Source organism: Amborella trichopoda, chromosome 1 (assembly GCF_054954075.1).
Source record: "Amborella trichopoda isolate Santa Cruz 75 chromosome 1, AtrichopodaSantaCruz75HAP2 v2.0, whole genome shotgun sequence".
NCBI lineage: Eukaryota > Viridiplantae > Streptophyta > Magnoliopsida > Amborellales > Amborellaceae > Amborella > Amborella trichopoda.
Genome location: NC_142336.1, coordinates 26,864,434 through 26,884,448, shown reverse-complemented (window position 1 = coordinate 26,884,448; position 20,015 = coordinate 26,864,434). Strand labels below are relative to the sequence as shown.

At 43.4% G+C, this 20,015-nt stretch overlaps 1 long non-coding RNA gene across 1 annotated transcript; it reads right to left on the bottom strand.

Moving 5' to 3' along the window:
* Window positions 1-9,004: 9,004 nt before the first annotated feature.
* LOC148783762 (uncharacterized) lies at window positions 9,005-18,496 on the bottom strand. Its single transcript, XR_016046214.1, has 2 exons — window positions 18,155-18,496; window positions 9,005-9,233 (listed from the first exon to the last, which is right to left on the bottom strand). It is a non-coding gene; the product is annotated as an uncharacterized LOC148783762 (long non-coding RNA).
* Between the last annotated feature and the right edge of the window lie 1,519 nt (window positions 18,497-20,015).

Sequence of the window (20,015 nt, the reverse complement as noted above, 5' to 3'; positions counted from 1 at the left end):
CCCAAACCTAGTGCAAAACGGCTGCAACGACCTCCTCTCTGACTTGCAAGCATAGCAAGGAGCTAAAGCGACACAGCTCAGAGATGCATCGGCAAACAAGGTTCACAAAACTGACCGAACTTTCACCCAGGGGGAAAAAGGCCACCACAGCAAGATTGAAGGGCATCAAAATGCTCTCAATCGAAAGAGGAACGAAGATATGTTGCTTAAAAAGCTGAACAGCTGCCGCAAGTTGAAGGACCAGCTTCCAAGGTCTTCCCATGGCAGAGCAGCCTACATGCAGGGATGGTCTAGTCATTCAGGCAAAAGATCACGAGGGTATTTGGGTCATTTGTGCCTAATTTTTGGATTTATTTTCAATTTCTTTAAATATAACTAAGCTTGGCTTTTGAGCGTTCACCCCTATTTGGTGAATTCTCTATATAAGCAAGCTTAGCTCATTTGTAAAATTGTCCAAAAAATCGTTCCAACAGGTCCGCTTTTCGGAAGCTCAAATACCCCAAAGGCTAGGAAGATTCCAGGCTAGTTTATTCTTGTCTTGTCGTATTATGGAAGCCCCTAGTCCATTCGGGAGAGGAGAGAGGAAGAGAGAGAAAACTTTGAGAAGGAGGGTACCCCTGAGTGCGCGATCTCGTAGACATTCCGGTCGCGCGGGTCATCCCATTTCTCTCAAGCAGAGTCATTCCTTCTTTCTCTCTATCTCTCTCTCTCTCCTCCTCCCACTTCCACGCGTGTGACCTTGTCAACACGGAAGCCCGCGCTAGGCCGCGAGCCCGTGGATGTGTACTAACCTACGAGCCTCTATCCTCGACTTCTACTCATACGCCCTTTAGCGGCCAGTGAATCCTTCCGAAAGGGCATCCAGGGAGGAGGGACATCAGGATCCTATCCCGATAGCACAAAGAGAGGGAAAGGAGAGAGAGACTGAGAACCTGAGGAGGGCTCCCAACCAAACCATGCTGACGAGAAGCTGGAGGGGATCTTGATTGCTCTAAGAGGGCCATCCACCAGGGCACATCCACGAACCCCAAGCGGCATAAGAGTGATTCACGCGCCAGTCGCAAAAATCTCTATCACCGTTGGCTTCCTATCCACAAGTAAGAGGGCCAGCACGTCCACTGTGCGCCGGACCTCTGCGGTTTCTCGAGAGAGGGTTTCCTCACCCCCGCGCGGAGGGAAACCAAGACACCACCGACATGAAACCCCTTGCAGGGTAACTGGTAGAGGGTTTATATCCCATAAAGGACCTTCTCAGTTCAACTGTGGGTGGCACTGCTTGAATAGGTTGCTCCCCCTACTCCTCACCACCCTGAACTGACATGTCAACTCTTTTGACCCATCCTCTTGTGTCCCTTCTCTCCATTCTTCATTTACCACAGTGGAGGAACTATGACCGGTTCCGAACTCTTGAAGATTTGTGGCTTTGTTGCCATATTCATGTCTTCAATAGTAAGGTCTTCCTGAAAGTCCACACCCATACCCCTTATCACCTTCCTATACTTAGGATCCCACTGCCTACAGTTGAACTTTTCATCTGAGTACCCTTAGAAGATGCATAGGAATGCTTACTTATTCAACTTGGATATTTGTTCTTTGGTACATGCATCAGTGCCTCGAACACCATCAAGTGTAAATAAGAGATCCTTTTCAATCAAACTTCTATCTGGGATATCGTCATCCAGAAGAAATAATAGAATCGATATTAGGTAGCATGTTGTGAGGACTGCTTCACCCCAGTACAACTTGGTGATGGATAATATGCTCCTAACTCGAAGACACTTTAGCAGCTCGTGTGTCTCCCTTTCAACATTGTGTGGAAATCCTGAAAGATCTCAAATTCCTGATCTTTCAATTTCACCCATTTTATTCATGAAGCATCATGGATGGAGGTGACGAGGTATGATGTGCCACCAGACAACTCTGAAGCTCCGGTATCCACAACTCAATTCAAGTTGTAAGATGCAATTTTAATGCACCCTTCACCACAATTTTCAACCACGCCAACATCTGTGGTTACTACTGTGGTTTGCCTGCCATTATTCTTAGCATTGTCCTCATTCTAATCTTTCTTAGGTTCTGACAATCTTTCTTGAAGTGCGCTTACTTACCACAATGATAACCCGTGATCCCCTTTTTCGTCTTCTATCAGTTTTGGTCCCCATTCTTGGACCTTCCTCGATTTGTGACAAGGGCCTACGAGTTCGATGTGTCAGAGGCTTTTCTTCTCACCTCGTCATTCAACAGCTTGCTAGTAATTTGACTCATGGTCACTATCCCTTCCAATGCTGCATTACTCACACAGACTACCAGAGTCTCCCAACTGTCTGCAGTAAAACTGAGTAAAAACAGAGCCTGTAGCTCATATAACAGGACCAACTTCATCGTTGCGAGTTTATTAACTATGCTTTGCACCTCATTCAAGTGCTCCGCAACAGATTCCCCATCCCTGAACTTTATGTTCACTAACTTCTAGATTAAGAACTCCTTATTTCTAATGGTCTTCCTCTTATACAAGTTATGTAGCTTATCCCACAATGACTTCGAGGATGTCTCCATCGACACATGGTGGAACACATTTTCTTCCAACCATTGTCGAATTGTTCCGAGAGTATTTCGATCTTGTCTCTTCCACTCATTATCTGTCATACTTTCAGGCTTGTATTCTACCCCTTCAATGGGTGTGTGCAAGTCCTTACAGTATAATAGATCTTCCATCTTTCACTTCCAGATGATCCAGTTATTTCCATTGAGCGATATCAATCTGCTCTCGATACCGAAATCCTTCTATCCACACACATTGTTTATCCCCCGTGCATTACGATCAGTTATTGCCCATTCATTGCGGTTATCTATCACTTGTGAGTTACAATCAACTATCGTCTGTAAGTTGTAGTCAACTATCGCTCGTAAGTTGCAGTCAACTATTGCACAAGAGTTACAGTCAACTATCGCTACTGAGTTGCAGTTAACTGTCGCTTGTAAGTTGCAGTTTATTATCGCTCGTAAGTTGCAGTTAACTATCATTCTCGCTGGCTTCACAAAGGGGTGCTGCCAACGCTGGCACCCCCGTGCACATACCATCCCCTGGCAATCACCATGCCAGCTTACGCAGTTACTCCACCGTGCACACCATTGTCTATAGATTCCCTGGCGGCCTGACCGCCATAATAATGAATTGGCCTAGCGACCGTCCTAGATACTACTATGGGTCATGCATAGACATGCAGATCCGAAGAAACCCTCGGCTACGGGAAGGGATAGGCACCCATCCCCTGTCCACCACTACTATACCACTCATTGCGTGGTACTCGAAGAAGTTCCCTCTGAGCACTATCCTCTCCGCATCGTGCCTTGTGTGCCCACAAGCTGCCCCTCAGCGCAAGATCCAAATGGAGAAGACATTCCCCGTGGCCTTTCGCCGCACCGTTCTCCCTACCAATGGCTCTCGAACTACGTTGCCACCCACAAAGCCCCTCTTCCCTCGGTGTCTCACTCTACCCCAGCTTGTCAATCCCACCCGTGCGTCGGTAAAGTGGGCCTGCCAAGAGGAGGATTGGACTCGATACGGATTCTAGGGAAATATGTACTGAGGCTTGTGGCTCAAGCAAGCTAGGGAAACAAAAGTTCCCCTCCTCCCTCGAAAGGTGGTGTCTTCTACCGTGAAGGGCGTCACCGGTCGGAACCGGTTCCACCTTCTGCAAGATATAGAGGGGCCCGATGATGGTAGCGTCACCCATTCAAACATTGTCGGGGCACGAGAAGGTGACCCCATTTCTCCAGACCCTTGGCCCCAAAGCCTTCAAGTGACAAGCTCGACAACAGGCCACCCGCTGCCCCGAACTCGTACTTACTCGGGCCCTCAAGCAAGCTCGAGCCTACACGAGGCAAGACTAACCTCTGCTCTCGGAGGTTCCCGACCGGAGCACGAAGAGGACCAGGGTCACCCCTCCCTCCGAACTACCTGACTCCGGGCGATCTGTTGAGGTCATGGTGGTAGGCCAGAATGAAGAAGGGCCCAAAAGCTTGACGGCCTGCCGCGAGAGCCTTCTGAACGGCATCTTAAACAGGCTCGAAGGGATTGTGGATGCATTTCCAATGGTCTCCTCCCACTAAGAGACAAATTCTCCCCCTGACCCATTGCTCGGGGGGGAAGAAAGACTTCAGCCTCCCCCTCCGGCTTCAGCACCGAGATCCCTGAATCCTCCCCCCTCTTTTGAGGTCTAGCCCGATATAGCCCCTCAAGCCACGCCATCAATGTTGACACAAGAGGACGTCCATCAAATGATCAACAAAAGCATCCAAGAGCTGCAGGTGTCAAAAACACGGGACAACCTCCCATATCAAAAGCCTTGTTTGCCTTCCATTGATCAAGTACCCTTTCCTGTTGGGTATCAAAAGGGAAGGTTACCACTTTTTTATGGCGCAGTCTCTCCTCAGTAACACATAGCCCACTTAATGTCGGCCTATCAAGAGTCGACCTCACACTCCAGATTGCTGCTTCAATAGTTCTTGGAAACCCTGGTCGGTCCTACTTTCAAATGGTACGCTCGCCTGCCACCCAACTCGGTCCATTCCAAAAAGGAGATGGAACGGCTCTTCTACAAACGCTTTTATGAACCAGAACTGGACATGCAGGCCATAGAACTCCTCATCGTGGCCCAAACCCTAATGAATTTGTGGGCCAATATATCCAGCGGTGGAGAGACCTCGTAATGTGCCAAACCAACCCCATGAGCGAGGTGGAAGCCATCCAGACATGTGTCAGAAACATGAGAAGAGAAATCTCCCTGCATGTCGAGGCTTCCAACCCCACTACCTTCTCCGAAATGATCACTAAGGCAGCCAAGATCAAGAGCTTGTTGAAGCATCATGGCGGAGACTCTGCCTAAACCTCAGCAAGGGACCAATTCCGGGGCAGCAAGACTAACCGTCGTGCAGGTCAATCCAAGAATCAGAACAACGCGTCAGTGACGACCGCTTCCCAACCCAAACCCAATGTAGCCCCCTTGCGAATGTTGGACACCTTCAAGGGGCTACAGTCACGGATCTAGGGGTACCCCAAAAGCAGGATTACAGCAGGGTGCCTCTGCCGCCCAGCTACCAACGAACTGAGGAGTTCAAGCGAAAGCTCAATCAACAATAATGCTTCAACATGACCCTCCCGCCTAGTAAACGCCCAGACCACACATAATGGGTTGATCATCTAAACTTTTGCGCATTCCACCAAATGCTGGGGCACCCCGTTGAGGACTGTATCCAACTCAAGGACTATATTAAAGCCCTGATCCAAAAGGGGAAGATCAATTTGGAGGACTTCAAGAAGGCTTTCGAGACACCTGAAACCTGTCATGTGGTCACGATCCACGAAGAGCTTGGAGAAGAAGTTCCTGAGCCCGAGCCACATCTCTGTTGGATCCCTACTCTTTTCGATGCGATGGTGCAACATGAGATGATCGTGCCCCATGCCCCCAAGACACGGAGGCAAGTGGTTGGTAAAAGCCAGGGCACCACGACCAGATGAGTGGTCATGACTTGTGTGACTGCTACGGGTTCCTAGACACCCTTCAAGGATACATCCAAGATGGATGGATAGCCCTGATTGATGAACAAGCTTCGTCCTGGGATGGAATATACCATCAATGTCCCTACCCCAATCCGAGAACAGAGCGGGGTCAAAGCCCTATTACCAGTGCTTCTGCGTCTTCTACCTCTGATGCTTCAGCACCATGGTAGGTGTATCATGCCCACTGACGAAGAGCACCACTGGCAGCATGGCTCATTGCATGTGTTGGACACCTCCCTACCCAAACCCAATGCAGCCCCCTTGTGAATGTTGGACACCTCCAAGGGGCTGCAACCCCGGATCCAGGGGTCAGTACAATAGTAGCCACCCCAAAAGCAGAATTACAGTAAGGTGCCTCTACCGCTCGACTACCAACGAACTGAGAAGTTCAAGCGAAAGCCCAATCAACAATACAACTTCAACAGTGCATGGGTGCCGACCCTCCTCAGCATGTTGATTGAGCAAGACATAGTGACCATCCCACTTAGTAAAAGGTCGGACCACACATAATGGGTTGATCATCCCAACTATTGCGCATTCCACCAAATGTTGGGGCACCCCATTGAGGATTGTATCCAGCTCAAGAACTATATTGAAGCCCTGATCCAAAAGGGGAACATCAATTTAGAGGACCTCAAGAAGGATTTCAAGACACTTGAAGCCTTTCATGTGGTCACGATCCACGAAGAGCTCAACGTTGAAGTTCCTGAGACCGAGCCACAGCTCTGCTGGCTCCCTACTCTTTTCGACGTGATGGTGCAACATGAGACGATCGTGCCACCTGCCCACAAGACACAGAGGCGAGTGGTTTGCAAAAGCCAGGGCTCGTGGTTCCCTTACCACCAGCTAAGTGGCCTACGGGTTCCTGGACACCCTTCAAGGATACATCCAAGACTGATGGATAGCCCTGATTGATGAACAAGCTTTGTCTTGAGACAGAATACCCCATCAATGTCCCTACCCCAATCCGGGAACAGAGTGGGCTCGAGGCCCTGTTACCAACGCTTCTGCGTCTTCTACTTCTAATGCTTCGACACCATGGAAGGTTTATTATGCCTGCCGAAGGCCGAAGAGCACCAGCAGCAGCACTGCTCATTGCAGGGGCGTGATGTTCACACCCCATGCAAAAGATCCCCACCTGCTCAGAATTGAGAGGTATGACCAAGAGGAGCCAGTTATGCCAATCCGAGATGCCCAGCCTCCCCTACACCCGGAGGAAGCAGAGCTCTTACCCCCTCGACCTACCCAACTCGACTTCATCCCGGGGCAAGTCCTCTTCGTCGAGGAAAGTTAGCATTCCTGCGCAAGAACCCCTCATGGTTCTCCCTAGGAGAGCGCAGGGACCTAAAGGTGCATGCTACTGTCAGTCCTAAGGGCAAGACTTTATGTAGTCCCTACTACAGTGGCGAGGGTACGACTTTAAAACTACCTCCTAACACAATCGTGCACCGATAGGTAAGGCACCGTCCCGGTAAGCGCCCCAATTCTCACTGTTATTGCCCCTCTTTCTCTCAAAAATTAAAAAGGCGAAGACGTGAAATCCAAAATAAAAGGCACGGAAAGAAGAAACCTCGGACACATCAAAAAGAAAGAATAAGAAAATTCCTTGTCTTATTCATATTAAAAAAAGGTTACAAAATCTGGGCGGGTTGGCCACCCATTCACAATGAGAAGAGAGAATGTTGAAAGCGGTTGTGCGTCTCCCGCATCCTCGCCCTCAATTCCTGTGCTCTCTCCAGCGCAGCCTGCATCACCTCCTCACCAGGGTGGCCTCCTCCAAGAGAGGGTATTGCCCTCTTCCAGCATGCCTTGAAGAAGAGTGTGAGCTCGTCCTTCGCTTGCTCATCACCTTGCGAGGGTGAAGAGCCGTGCGCTCCTAGGTGAGAGCAATACACGTGCCAGGCCTAGGCGCATCGCCCCCACCAATAGTGACAACAGACCCCCAGCGCTTCATACACAGCCGCGGGCCATATGCCATGGGTCCCGCACAAACAAAGGAGCTCCGAAGCAACAAGCTCGCCCTCTGTCAAGGGTCCATCGTCCCGTCCGCACGGGTAAATTTCTTCATAAAGACTCCCAATGCCCGCGCGCACCCTAAAGGTCGGTGTCAGGTAGTTAGCCTCCGCAGCGAGCATCGCTCACCGCCCAAGATCTTCAAAGAAAACGAAGTCTCCACGCTGCCTCCACACAAAGGAGCATCAAAAAAGGGAACTTTGTCACAAAGAAGAAAAGTTGCCCTTTTGCTCCTCTGCCTAGCCCCCTTTTAAAAGGCCTAGGCTCATCAAAGCTTGTTGCTTCTCGAGCACCCTGCCGCCCAGTTGCTCGGCCACGTGTCACCACAACGGTGCCTTGTTGACCGCGACATTTAAACCCTCTTACACCTCACCTACCAGGCGTCATTCACGAAGCGTCACGATCAAATCTCGTGCCGCCACACTACTATCCTGACGTTATTGACAGATCACTCAAGCAGATCTTGCACCAAGGCCCCACCGCCACATGGCGTTCTTCATTTGACCTTGCCCAGCATGCAGGCGCCTCGTCAGCCGAACACTGCCTCTACAAACTTCGCCCCCTCGGGGCATGTCACCACTTCTCCCCCTACAGGGCACATCATCATCATCATACTCCCCGGGGGTTCCTCCTCCTCTCTACCCCCACGAGTGCTTCTTCATTCCACCCCACGTGGGTGCCCTCTTCATTCGTCTCTCGCAGGTCCCATCATCATACCTCTCGTGGGTGTCATCTCCACCCCCCGCAGGTGCCTCTTCATTCCACCCCCCCCCCGATGCCTCTTCATTCCACCCCACGCGTGTGCCTCTTCATTCCAAGCCTCGCGGGTGCCTCTTTATTCCACCCCCCTGTGAGTGCCTCTTCAATCCACCCCCTGTGGGTGCATCTTCATTCCACCCCCCGTGGGTCCCATCATCATACCCCTCGCGGGTGATATCTCCACCCCCTCGCGGGTGGCTCTTCATTCCAACCCTTGGGGGTGCCTCATCATTCCACCCTGCGGGTGCCTCCTCCTCTCCACGCTCCCCCCCCCCTCGCGAGTGCCTCTTCATTCCACCCCCGGGTGCTTTCCTCTCCACGCTCTGTGGGCACCTCCATACACCACTGCCCCACGAGTACTTCCAACATCTCACCACGACGGGGCTCCATCCGACACCTCCCGTGGACACCTCCATCATCTATCCCGCGTAGACACAAACCGCCTGGGTCACCATAAAGCCACTCTTCGGGGAAATGCTCCACAAGGCGAAAGGACACCCTGCTGTCGCGACCTTGCCTCTTGACCCCTGCCATAGGGAGATAGAGCACAAGATCGCAACCGAAGGTCGCGAACGTCACTCAGGTGGGAGTGGCTCAATGCATAAAAACACAGAATCAAGAGCAAACCATGAAAAAAAAACTAGAATAAATCCATTCAACAGACAAATGTTAATTCAAAAGTACAATCATCTCATTCATTAATTATTCAAAAGTTCTTACAATTCCTTCAAGGCACTACTGGCCCAAAATACACAAAATAGAATATACATCGTAATGGTGAGACCACCAACACATACTAGGAAGGTCTTCGTAAGACGACTTTTCAAACGTCTCAACTTCAAGCTTGAAACCCCCAAACGGCTACTCTCCTATAGAACAAATGCCAACGCCCTTCACTCTACAGTTATGTAATAAGACGAAATGAGCAAACAGCCCAGTAAGCAAATCTACACTATTGCATTCCAACTAGTATATCAGTGGTAACAATATGCAATGTACACATATTCACAACGTATCAAGTGAAGTCCTCTAATATGTTTTCCAATATTCTAACGATATTATGATGAAACAGTCTAATATACAGCACATGAGTCATAAATCACTCCATTATAGACAATATAGTAGGGGCAACAGAACATAGTTACAAAACTAGTAAAGCCTACTCTCGAAGTAGAAGTTCCATTGCTCAGGTTAAGCCAATTCTGTCGCTTGAAACCTCTTCCCTCGTTCAGGAGGAAGGACAATGACAAGTAGGTGCATCACTTCTTAATGCCCTCACACACACACACATCCCCAGTGCCCTTTGGGGTTTTCGATAAGCAGTGGCCTTGAAAGACACGACCCTCTCCATATGCCCTTCTGGTGAGAGAGTGTTACACTACTATTGGGTGACCCAATGCGTGGCGCCCGTATAGATCTGGGGGGCACAACCCTCCCAAATATTCACATCCTGACTCCCATCCTATCATGGGGAGTTAGGGAAAGATCTTAGCTGTCAACACCATCATTCACACAGTAGGTGCCCAATCACATATGCTATATAAGCAACACGGTACCATCATCCACGCAGTAGGTACCCACTCACATTACACATAAACAGAACGGAACCATCATTTACACAGTAGGTACCCATTCACATTACACATAAACAACACGGTATCGTAATTCACACAGTATGTGCCCAATCACATATGTCACATAAGCAGCATTATTATCACATTATAATGATATCAGTAGCTCAACAAGACAGTAGCAATTTCACATTATGATGGTGGCATATCACATTTAAACAGTATCACAATGACAGTACCATAGTAATAGTAACATTATTCAAGTTAAGCCTTACTGCGCAATTTCTTGCCATCAAGGGCAATGACGTGCGCTTACCATTAGGGTCGTAACTTGTGGACTGTTTAGAGTTTAAAGACGGATCCAAAACTAATTTTGAACTAAACACACCTATCGTTCAAATAGGATGGTTTTAAGACAATTGGACCTCGTTTGACCTCTTAAAGGTTCAAAGAGGTGAGGGTTTACCGGCTGCACCCTGTGGTAAATAGGGGACAGTGGCATACCCTGCTTCATATCACTATAACTCCCAAACCGTGAAGGAACTTGTGACAGTTTCAAAATCAAAGTTTAAGCCAATACATATATATTTCTAACAAAGCTAATTTGAAAGCATTTAGATTCCATTTGTTGGTACAAAGATTCATACCAAACAAGGTGATAGTTCTTAATTTTATCAACACTGCCCACAGTGACATACCTTCATAAAACGAAGTATAACTTTCAATATAAGAAGAATTTCAAAACATTTTCTCATGAAAATTTTAGCCCATTCAAAGATATTTCAAACAACTATAGTTTGACAAAAAATGGACATCTTTTGGTTAGTTAAAATCAATGACGATAGTAGCATTAGTGGAAAAATCTAGGAAAACAGTCAACAATGATATACCCTCTCATTTCGAAACATAACTTCATTTTCATAAAGAATTTCAACAGTGGAAAAAAATGAACATTTTTACTATACTCACACATCTTTCCAATGGCAGTGATTTTAAGTAAATCAGACGCCATTCGACTGTTGAAAAGCCTTTTTCAAGAAGACACATATTTTCGGAATTTCACAGTAGCATATAACATGTCTCAAGAACACATTCCATGACCTTCATTCCAGGGTGAAGAACATGATAGTAACTATTCTCTCACAATGTACACACATAACATGCATTTCTTACATAATCTAAGAATCATACATTCATTCTCAACATCCGCCATTATCATAGAACAAAAGTCCCAATTTTCAGTGAATAAGACAAGGATTTTCTACATCACATACACTTTCATTTCTCATTTCACATGCATAAATTCACATGCATCCTTATAACTATCCACTTACATGAACAACAATGGTGCCTTCTCCAATCCTCTTCTCACAGCTCTCACCCGCCTAACAATGGCTCCCCTCCAACAGTCACTTCTTCAAACCTTGTACCTTAGAGAGAGAGAGATGAAGTAAGAATAAGTGGCTTAGGTGAGAGAAGAGGCTTAAGTACTCTTGTGTTTGAGGTGGCTGACAAGTGTCACCAAGAGGCTCAAAATTCTGGACAAGTGGCTCTCAAATCAGCATGCATTTAACAAGTGGCACTCATAATCCATGCAGGTCAGAAACACAATCGCCGCAACACAGCCGGCGCTACGTACACAGTGACACAGCCGGTGCTAGGCACTCAACACAGCCGGCGCTGGTCTCTTCACAGCCTGTGCTGCACACAACACAGCCGATACTACACACTCAACAACACCGCCGGCAGAAACACACTCGGCGATAGCATACTTCACAACATAGCCGGCGCTCCTTCCTTGACGCGTGTGGTGTTGCGCTCTTCATTGCCGCATGCTCTACTATCTTTCCTTCCTCCTTATCCTGCCATGCACTCTAACTGACGGGGAAAAATCAGGGTTGTCACTCATTCCCCTCTAAAAAATGATTTTGTCCTCAAAATCGTTAATCGAATAAATGGGGGGAGTACAAGGCCCAGATTTCATCTTCTCACTCCCACATTGATTCTTCCCTCTAATGATACTGCCATAAAACCCGAACTAGAGGAATCTCTTTGTGACGCAATATCTGAATTCTTCTATCCGGTATCTCAATAGGTTGTTCTATAATCGTTAAATCCTCCCTGATTGAGATTGGCTCATACTCCAAAACGTGGGATGGATCGGGCTGATACATTCTCAATAATGATACATGAAACACATTATGGATATTAGCTAGCTCGGGTAGTAGGGCCAATCGATATGCCACACCTCCAATCCTTTCTAAAATCTCAAAGGGCCCAATAAATTGTGGACCCACTTTCCCCTTCTTACCAAATCTCATTATGCCCTTAGTTGGTGATACCTTCAGAAAAACCCGATCACTCACTTCAAATTCAAGGTCCCTTCTCTGATTGTCGGCATAACTCTTCTACCGACTTTAGGCTATCTTGAGCCGCTCTCGAATTAAGGAATATTTTCTGAGGTTACTTGAACAATCTCTGGCCCTAAAAGTTTTCTTTCAGGGCGTGAGCTCGATGAGCACAATGATTTGGAAGGATCGTTGGTGTGCCCTTTGACCACGTGACCTCAAGAAGAAATATTTGACGTTTACCTACTCCTCGAAGGATAGGCAATGCCAGACTGTCTACTTCTTGCCACTCACATGTCCCTCAAAAGACAGGGAATGCCAAAGAGGGCCAACTGTAGACGCCCCATTTTAAATATGGCAAATGCTATGATTCCTGAACCTTTAAAATCACACTTAACTTAGTAAACCCAAATCCATAGTTCACACAACCTATCTTGTGACCCGAAACCAGTCCGCCTGCCCAAAACCCTGCAGAAACCCTGTTTTGACCCAAATTCCTGTGAATGCCCTGTTTTACCAAAACAATAATTACAAATAGTAAAAAAATCTGTTTTGACCCAAATTTTCTCTAAGAGCTTCACAAGAGGCTGAGAACACACTCAAAGTTTAAAAATTCAATTTTGACCAAGTTTGACACAAGCGACACTAGCCGTGTAGCCCAGCCTAAACTAGGCGAGACCGCCTAGTGTAGCCCAGATTTGAGCGCCTAGATCTGAGACCCTAAAAATGCTTATTTTTGGATGGGGATGCGTTTGTTACGTGCATATATCCTTCCCAGGGGATTTAAACCCTATGAAGCCTCTTTTCGTGGCCATTTGACAGGGGGCAGAGATCAAAAACCTGAGAGATAGCTTCAGAAAACCCTAGCCTCCTGACACCCTAACCCTTAAGCCTGAGGAAACCTAGACCTAAGCCACAACAACCCTAGATCAAAACTAGACTTAGGGCACAACCCTATATCAGAACTAGACTTAGGGCACAATAACCCTAGATTTAACCCTTTACACCAGATACTTATTGGTCGACATCCGAATCAGAGAGGCAAAAGAGGACCGGTTCTGATACGAGCAAGCCCTAGAAGGCTCGGGAGTCTTGGGCCATCCGGCCCGGTTCGGCATCATTTCCTTATATTTTACTTCTTTTATTTTATTGTTTTCATTTCATTTTAATCTTTTCATTTGCTTAAAAATTGTATTTTGTAATGCCTTGGATCATGCTGGCGCTACCATAGATCTAAGAGTAGATCTGCTCGTTTCCAAGCAGATCTGGCCTCAGATCAGAATTCGATTTGTCCTATATTCTTTACCACTTTATTTCTTTCATTTTCATAAGTTTAAGGTGTTCAAATTCGACAGATCTTCATCTGAGATCTATCATATTTTCATCATAAATAGTTACGATTAATTATTACTCGTTCGTTACGGTTAGCTAACTCCATGATAGCTATCACCCATGAGTTGCAATCAATTATCGCCTGTAAGTTGCAATCAACTATCGCCTGTAAGTTGCAGTCAACTATTGTTCATAAGTTGCAATCAACAATCGCTCAAGAGCTGCAGTCAACTATCACTCGTTAGTCGTAGTTAACTGTCGCTCGTAAGTTTCAGTTAACTGTCGCTCGTAAGTTGAAATTAACTATCGCTCGTAACTTGTAGTTAACTATCGCTCGTAAGTTGCAGTTAACTATCACCCGTGAGTTACACTATTCACCGTCTCTTAAGCCTTTATAGAAATTTTCACAAAATTTCGGCAAAGCTTCCGCATGAGGGTTTGAATCCCAAAAGAAATCTCGTATGCCCAATTAATCGAAAGTCAAGTCGGGGCAAGAGCCCGCAGCTATGAATAAGATTAAAGAAGCGGGTTTGGTTTTCTTCCTTATGCCCAATTAATTGAAAGTCATGTCGGGGCAAAAGCCTAGAATAGTGACTAACATTAAAGGAGCGGGACTTGTTTTCTTCCTTACTCGTCCTACAACCACTCGGTTTGCTATACTGTAAAATGATAATAGGAAAGACCAAGAGGCGAGAGAAACATGCTTTGATACCACTTATTGAGCTCACCCAGTTAAAGCCGTCTCACACAAATGCGGATGCGTGGAACGGGTCCAGGAAATATGGGAAGCAAAATGTAAGCCACAATCGATGTGTGTGTTTGAGTGGGAAAAAAAGCAATAAAGCAAGTAAATCTTACTGGCACCGGATTTACTTTATTCACCTTTTCAGGCTACGTCCACGGGAGAAAGGAGATCAATCCACTATAAACTTCACAGCTTACAATGGTCATCCAAGAAAACAACCTTTCTTGGGTTCTCTAGTTTCTTCTAAAGATTTTCTCTCTAAGTTTTCTTCTCTAAAGTTTGTCTTTCTTTCAGAGGCTTATTTTCTTTTACAGAAGTTTTCTCTCTTTAAAAGAAAAAATTATCCCTTCTCTCTTCTCTCTCTCTCTCTCTTCTTCTCCTTCTTCTTATTTGCAAAAGAATGATCTCTATATTTTTCCCAATACAATCAAGAAGAGTCAACCATCTCTCTCTCTCTTCTTCTCCTCAGAAGGAGGCTTCCTGTATCTCTGATTCATCAAGAAGAGTCCGCCCAAAAATGGCCCAAAAAGGTGGCTTTGGCTAAACCAACCAAAAGCTACCTAGCCTCTCATGTAATTTGTATCTGTATGGACTCAAAGGGATAACAACTAAATTAGAAATGTATCCATAACCTCCTAAAAAGGAGGTCTATCTCTCTCTCCCTTTATGGAAAGAGATATGAGAACATTTTCCCATACTAAAACAAATGTGAGAACCTTATTTTGTGGTATGGTGACTTGGTCAACAAGTCATCTCTTCCACATTCTAAGACTACCTTTTTAAGTAGGGACAATACCATTGGTGTCCATCTCTCATGGGATGGGACACCCAACAAGTTCAACTCTAATCCATTTCACCAAGTATTTTGATCCTTGATATAAAATAATTGGTGCAATATCATAATTGTCATTGCCCAAAGTGACTCCTAAAATAAATTGCCTACATGCTACAAGTACACATTCTACAAAGCAAATCCAAATTTTAAGGCGAAACAGGGGGTCAAGGGAGCATATTCAACATGTATGGTCTTATGATTGCACTCGTTGTCTTGAGATACTAAAACCACATAGATATAAATATGGAGACTTATGGCTTCACTGAGGGTATGGTCCTTAATCGAGTAGAATGACAGACTAGGATTCGTTTAGCAGATCTCAAATAGTTGGGAAAACGCTCTAATGATGATGATCATAATGATGTCTCTAATCCTGACTCCTGATTCCAAAATTATACCATTTTGAAAGTACGGATCTCAATTTGCAACTTTGAGGCTAAAAGCTAGCATTGTAAAGCTGAGGTTGCAACCATTATTTGCACGGCTGCACAACACATCTTAGAGCTGCACATGCATTCTCTATGCGGGCTTGGATATACATGTTGGCCACATTAGTTCCGCATAGCCACATCCGTGCAACCATATGGGTGCATTGAAGTTGTATGCTATGTGCAAGCAACAGCAGCTGCATGTAGTATGGTGCAGCCTCTAGTCAGCCCCTCACATGTATGCTAGTTGCACGTGTATGCACCTCCATATATGTAATGTGCTTACACATGCACATGCAACAATAGAAAGTGTGATGCTCCATGCCCACCACAAGGGATCACTATGCTAGACAAGGTAGTAGGGCTGTGTGTAGCACCAGCGTACGATGGCTGTATGGTCTACAAGATTACCATGCTAGATCACATGGTCTAGTGTGTCTTTGTGCAAGCACCTAGATCACGCTCACCACTCTAGTGTGGTCCTCGAGTGGAGCCTTGCAACCAAAGTGTAGGAATGCACATTTTGTGCACACTCGAACATATGCATCCGTGCCCCATGAACCCCCAGCACATAATATACTGCCCCCACACCCACTAACTACTCGATACTCCCTTTTTAGAGTTCAAGAATTCGATGCAAGCTCCCTTAGGTTGGCTTCATGATTGTTAGAACCAGCGTTTTAAAAAACGCCGAGTCAAACCGGACTCGCCCGGTTCGACTCGAAAATAGTGAAAAAAGAACCGGATCGTCCAAAAATCGGAAATCGTCCGGTTCTAGAGAGAACCGGACGATTCTGTACAGTGAATCGCCGATTCACTGTATGGAATCGGCGAGTCCAAACAGTGAATCGACGATTCCGTACGGATTTTTTTTTTTTTTTTTTTTTTTTTTTTTTTTTTTTTTTTTTTTTGGTAATCCATGATAGATTTTTTTGTAATACTTGATCGATTTTTTTGTAATCCATGATCGAATTTTTTGGTTTTTTGTAACCCATAATAGAATTTTTTGTAATCCATGATCGAAATGTTTGTTTTCTTTTCTTGTAATCCATGATCGATTTTTTTGTTTTTTTTGTTTTTTTTTGTAACCCATGATAGAATTGTTTGTAATCCATGATCGAATGTTTTGTAATACATGATCGAAATGTTTGTTTTTTTTTTGTAATCCATGATCGAAATGTTTGTTTGTTTTTTTTTAATCCATGATTGAATTTTTTGTTGTTTGTTTTTTTTGTAACCCACGATAGAGTTTTTTATAATCCATGATTGAATTTTTTGTAATCCATGATCGAACTATTTTTTTCTTTTTTTGTAATCCACGATTGAATTTTTTGTTTTTTTTTGTAATCCATGATCGAATTTTATGTAATTCATGATCGAATTTTATGTAATCCATGATCGAATTTTATGTAATCCATGATTGAATTTTTTGAAAATTTGTGATTTTTTTTGTTTAATCCATGATCGAATTTTTTTTTGTAATCCATGATAGAACTTTTTGAAAATTTGTGATTTTTTTTTTAATCCATGATCGATTTTTTTGAAAATTTGTTTTTTTTTTTTTTTTAATCCATATTATTCAAAGAGAAAACGAGAGAGATGATGATTCTGAGGCCACCCTATCTCAGCCATATTATTCACATATCGAGTCCCAATAGCAACAGTGTAGGGATGAGCACGAAATACTGTAAATTAAATGCTGAATGGCGGTTCATGCAGGGAAAGAACATATCAATATTCGCATATTCATTCAAAAACATGAAAATTCTTAATGGAGTACCCTCATTTTTTATTGAATTCCTAAAAACCAATATTTATAATGAATTTTAATAATTTTTTCGAATTTTTTTTAAGCTTTATTCTGAACGATTCACCCGATTCCCGATCCGGATCGTCGATTCACCGATCCGGATCGGTTTTTTGGAAGCCTGATCCGGGTCACCGATCCGTTTTTTAAACCATTGGTTAGAACTATGGGGTATTATTTCACAATGAAATCCCCTTAGAGTTTTTAAATTGCGAATAGGGTTTTTCCTTTTCTAGGGTTTCTAAGGAGAAAATAAGGAGGAGAGAGGGTGGTGGGTCTAGAGCATAGTTTGCAATTCGGCTATTAATCGCCGAATTTTTTAAAAAATCAGAGATTTTTTTAAAAACGTTTTACACACCGCCTTTTTGAAAAGTTGGCTAAAAAAAGCGCGCGTCTTTCATATAACCGTTAAAAACGCGTTTTTTATGAGGAAATAAAGAAACGAGGGTTTTTTTTTTTTACTTGCCAGTTTTTAGAAAGAAAAACAACTATTTTCCTAATCTATCTAATTTCTAAAAGAACAAATTATTTCCACAAAAAAAATTCCGAAAATAAAAGGTACGATTTTTTTTTTTTTTCTTCTTAATTTCAACATGATGCATATTTCAGTGGTTATTTTGCTAAAAAAATACTGTGTAGAGCATGATTTCAATACCCTGCAAAAATTGTGTGCAGCAAGAAAATACTGTGTGCATCAAGAAAATACAGTGTGCAGTATGATTTTGCAAAGAAAATAATTTGTCTTACAAATACCTTATCAGACTAAATGCTTCATTTGCCCTTTCGATTTAGCTGCTGAAACGCTTCCTTTGCCCTTTCGATTTAGGGTTTACCTTCTGGGTTTCCTCTTCCACTTCGTAGAGTTCGTCATTCGATTTAGGGTTTACCTTATTTGGAAAACAGGGGAGATAGAGAGAGAGATATGCGACCATATATTGTTCACCTTCTTTGAAAAACTGTGATTACCTTCGAAAGCCAGGGGAGATGAGTTCGCTACTCCACCTTTGCTCCCTCGATTTACTGCCTTCCCTTTTATGTTACATTTTGGAAAAAGTTTTTGTAAGGATGCAACCTTATATTGTAGAACTACGACCTCTACCTTGTGTTCTCTTCTCGAGATACACTCTACCTACCCTTGTATGTTTACATTTTGGAAAAAGTTTTCGTAAGGATGCAACTAGAGCGATGGATGCACCTCAAAAATCATCGGAAAAAGGTAGTTTTAATTCTGAAAAACCCTTGATCATCTCGACATCATCGAGATGTATGACTATAATAAATAAAAAGTTTTTAGATCTCAGAAATAATACATTTTATAACATATTATTTTCATCGTTTATTTTCAAGATTTCCATATGTTTATAGATCTACTTGATTTTATTGTAAAAATATATATGGTCTATTGTTTGCTATGTATTTAAGTAGGTAAGATATTTTTTTAAGTATTTAATGTAAAAATTTATATGTATTTTTTTGGTATGTACTAAGTAGGTGTGATGTATGTTAAAACATTGAATGAAGAAATTCATAAGGTGTATTTACCATGAACTTATTATTTTATGTTTTATAAAGAGCATGGATCCCTATGTAGACTTATCTATTCTATATTTTTTGTTTATTAAAATACAAGAAAGAAGATATCATGGTTAGGTCAAAAGATCCATTTTGGGAGTATTGTGAAGAAAGAGGACATAAATTGTATTGCAATTTCTATTTTCAAAATTTCAAAATTTCTAACATTTTAATTTATCCGATTTTTGGACTCCGATTTTTAGAGCCTAGTCCGATATATTGGCGATACCTTTGCATGAAGTATTTTTGTCGATCCGTATTTTATAACCAAATTTTTCATCCAACTTTTTAAAATAAAAACGATTTACTCTCGATTTTAAGCTAAGCCGATTTATTGAAAGTCCCCGACTTGCTAACTATGGTCTAGAGAGAAAGAAAGAAGACGCCTTTTGAGAGGTATGTCAAACCCACATTTTTTTAGAAGAAAGAATTATTTTCCACTCTCTTGACCCATTCATAAGGGAATTTTCAATGAGATAATTCTATTTAGAAATGTATATCACTGTTAGTTTAGATAATATTTCTCTTACCAATTTTATCCCCAAATTGAAATCTATATGTAATAGGATTATGTGTCATTTTTATCTACTATTAAGAAACTCAATAATTGCGTAGATTTCCCCTCTTTATATTAACCATTAAGGATATAAAAAATAGGAAAAATGTCATCGTATACCTTATTTTTTGTTTTCATATATCAATAGACCCAAAGATTTAAAATATATCTCGTAACTCTCTGACTAATTTTACTCACTTTTAACTATTTTTTTAGCCCTAACAAATATAAAAAAGATATGTTCTTTCTAAACCCTTCCTCTCTTTATGTGATATATTCCCTCCAAATATTCCTATCTAATATTCACTCTCTTTGTTTCTCTAACGGGGGAGAGAGTAAGTGAGAGACACAGGGGAGAGAGAGTGGAAAAATAGGTAGAGAGAGAATTTAAGGGAAAATCACGTGAAGAGAGAGAAATGATGGTGTTTAGAAATAATGTCTTTTTTATATTTGTTTGGGACAAAATCATAGGTTTCAAGGGGATAA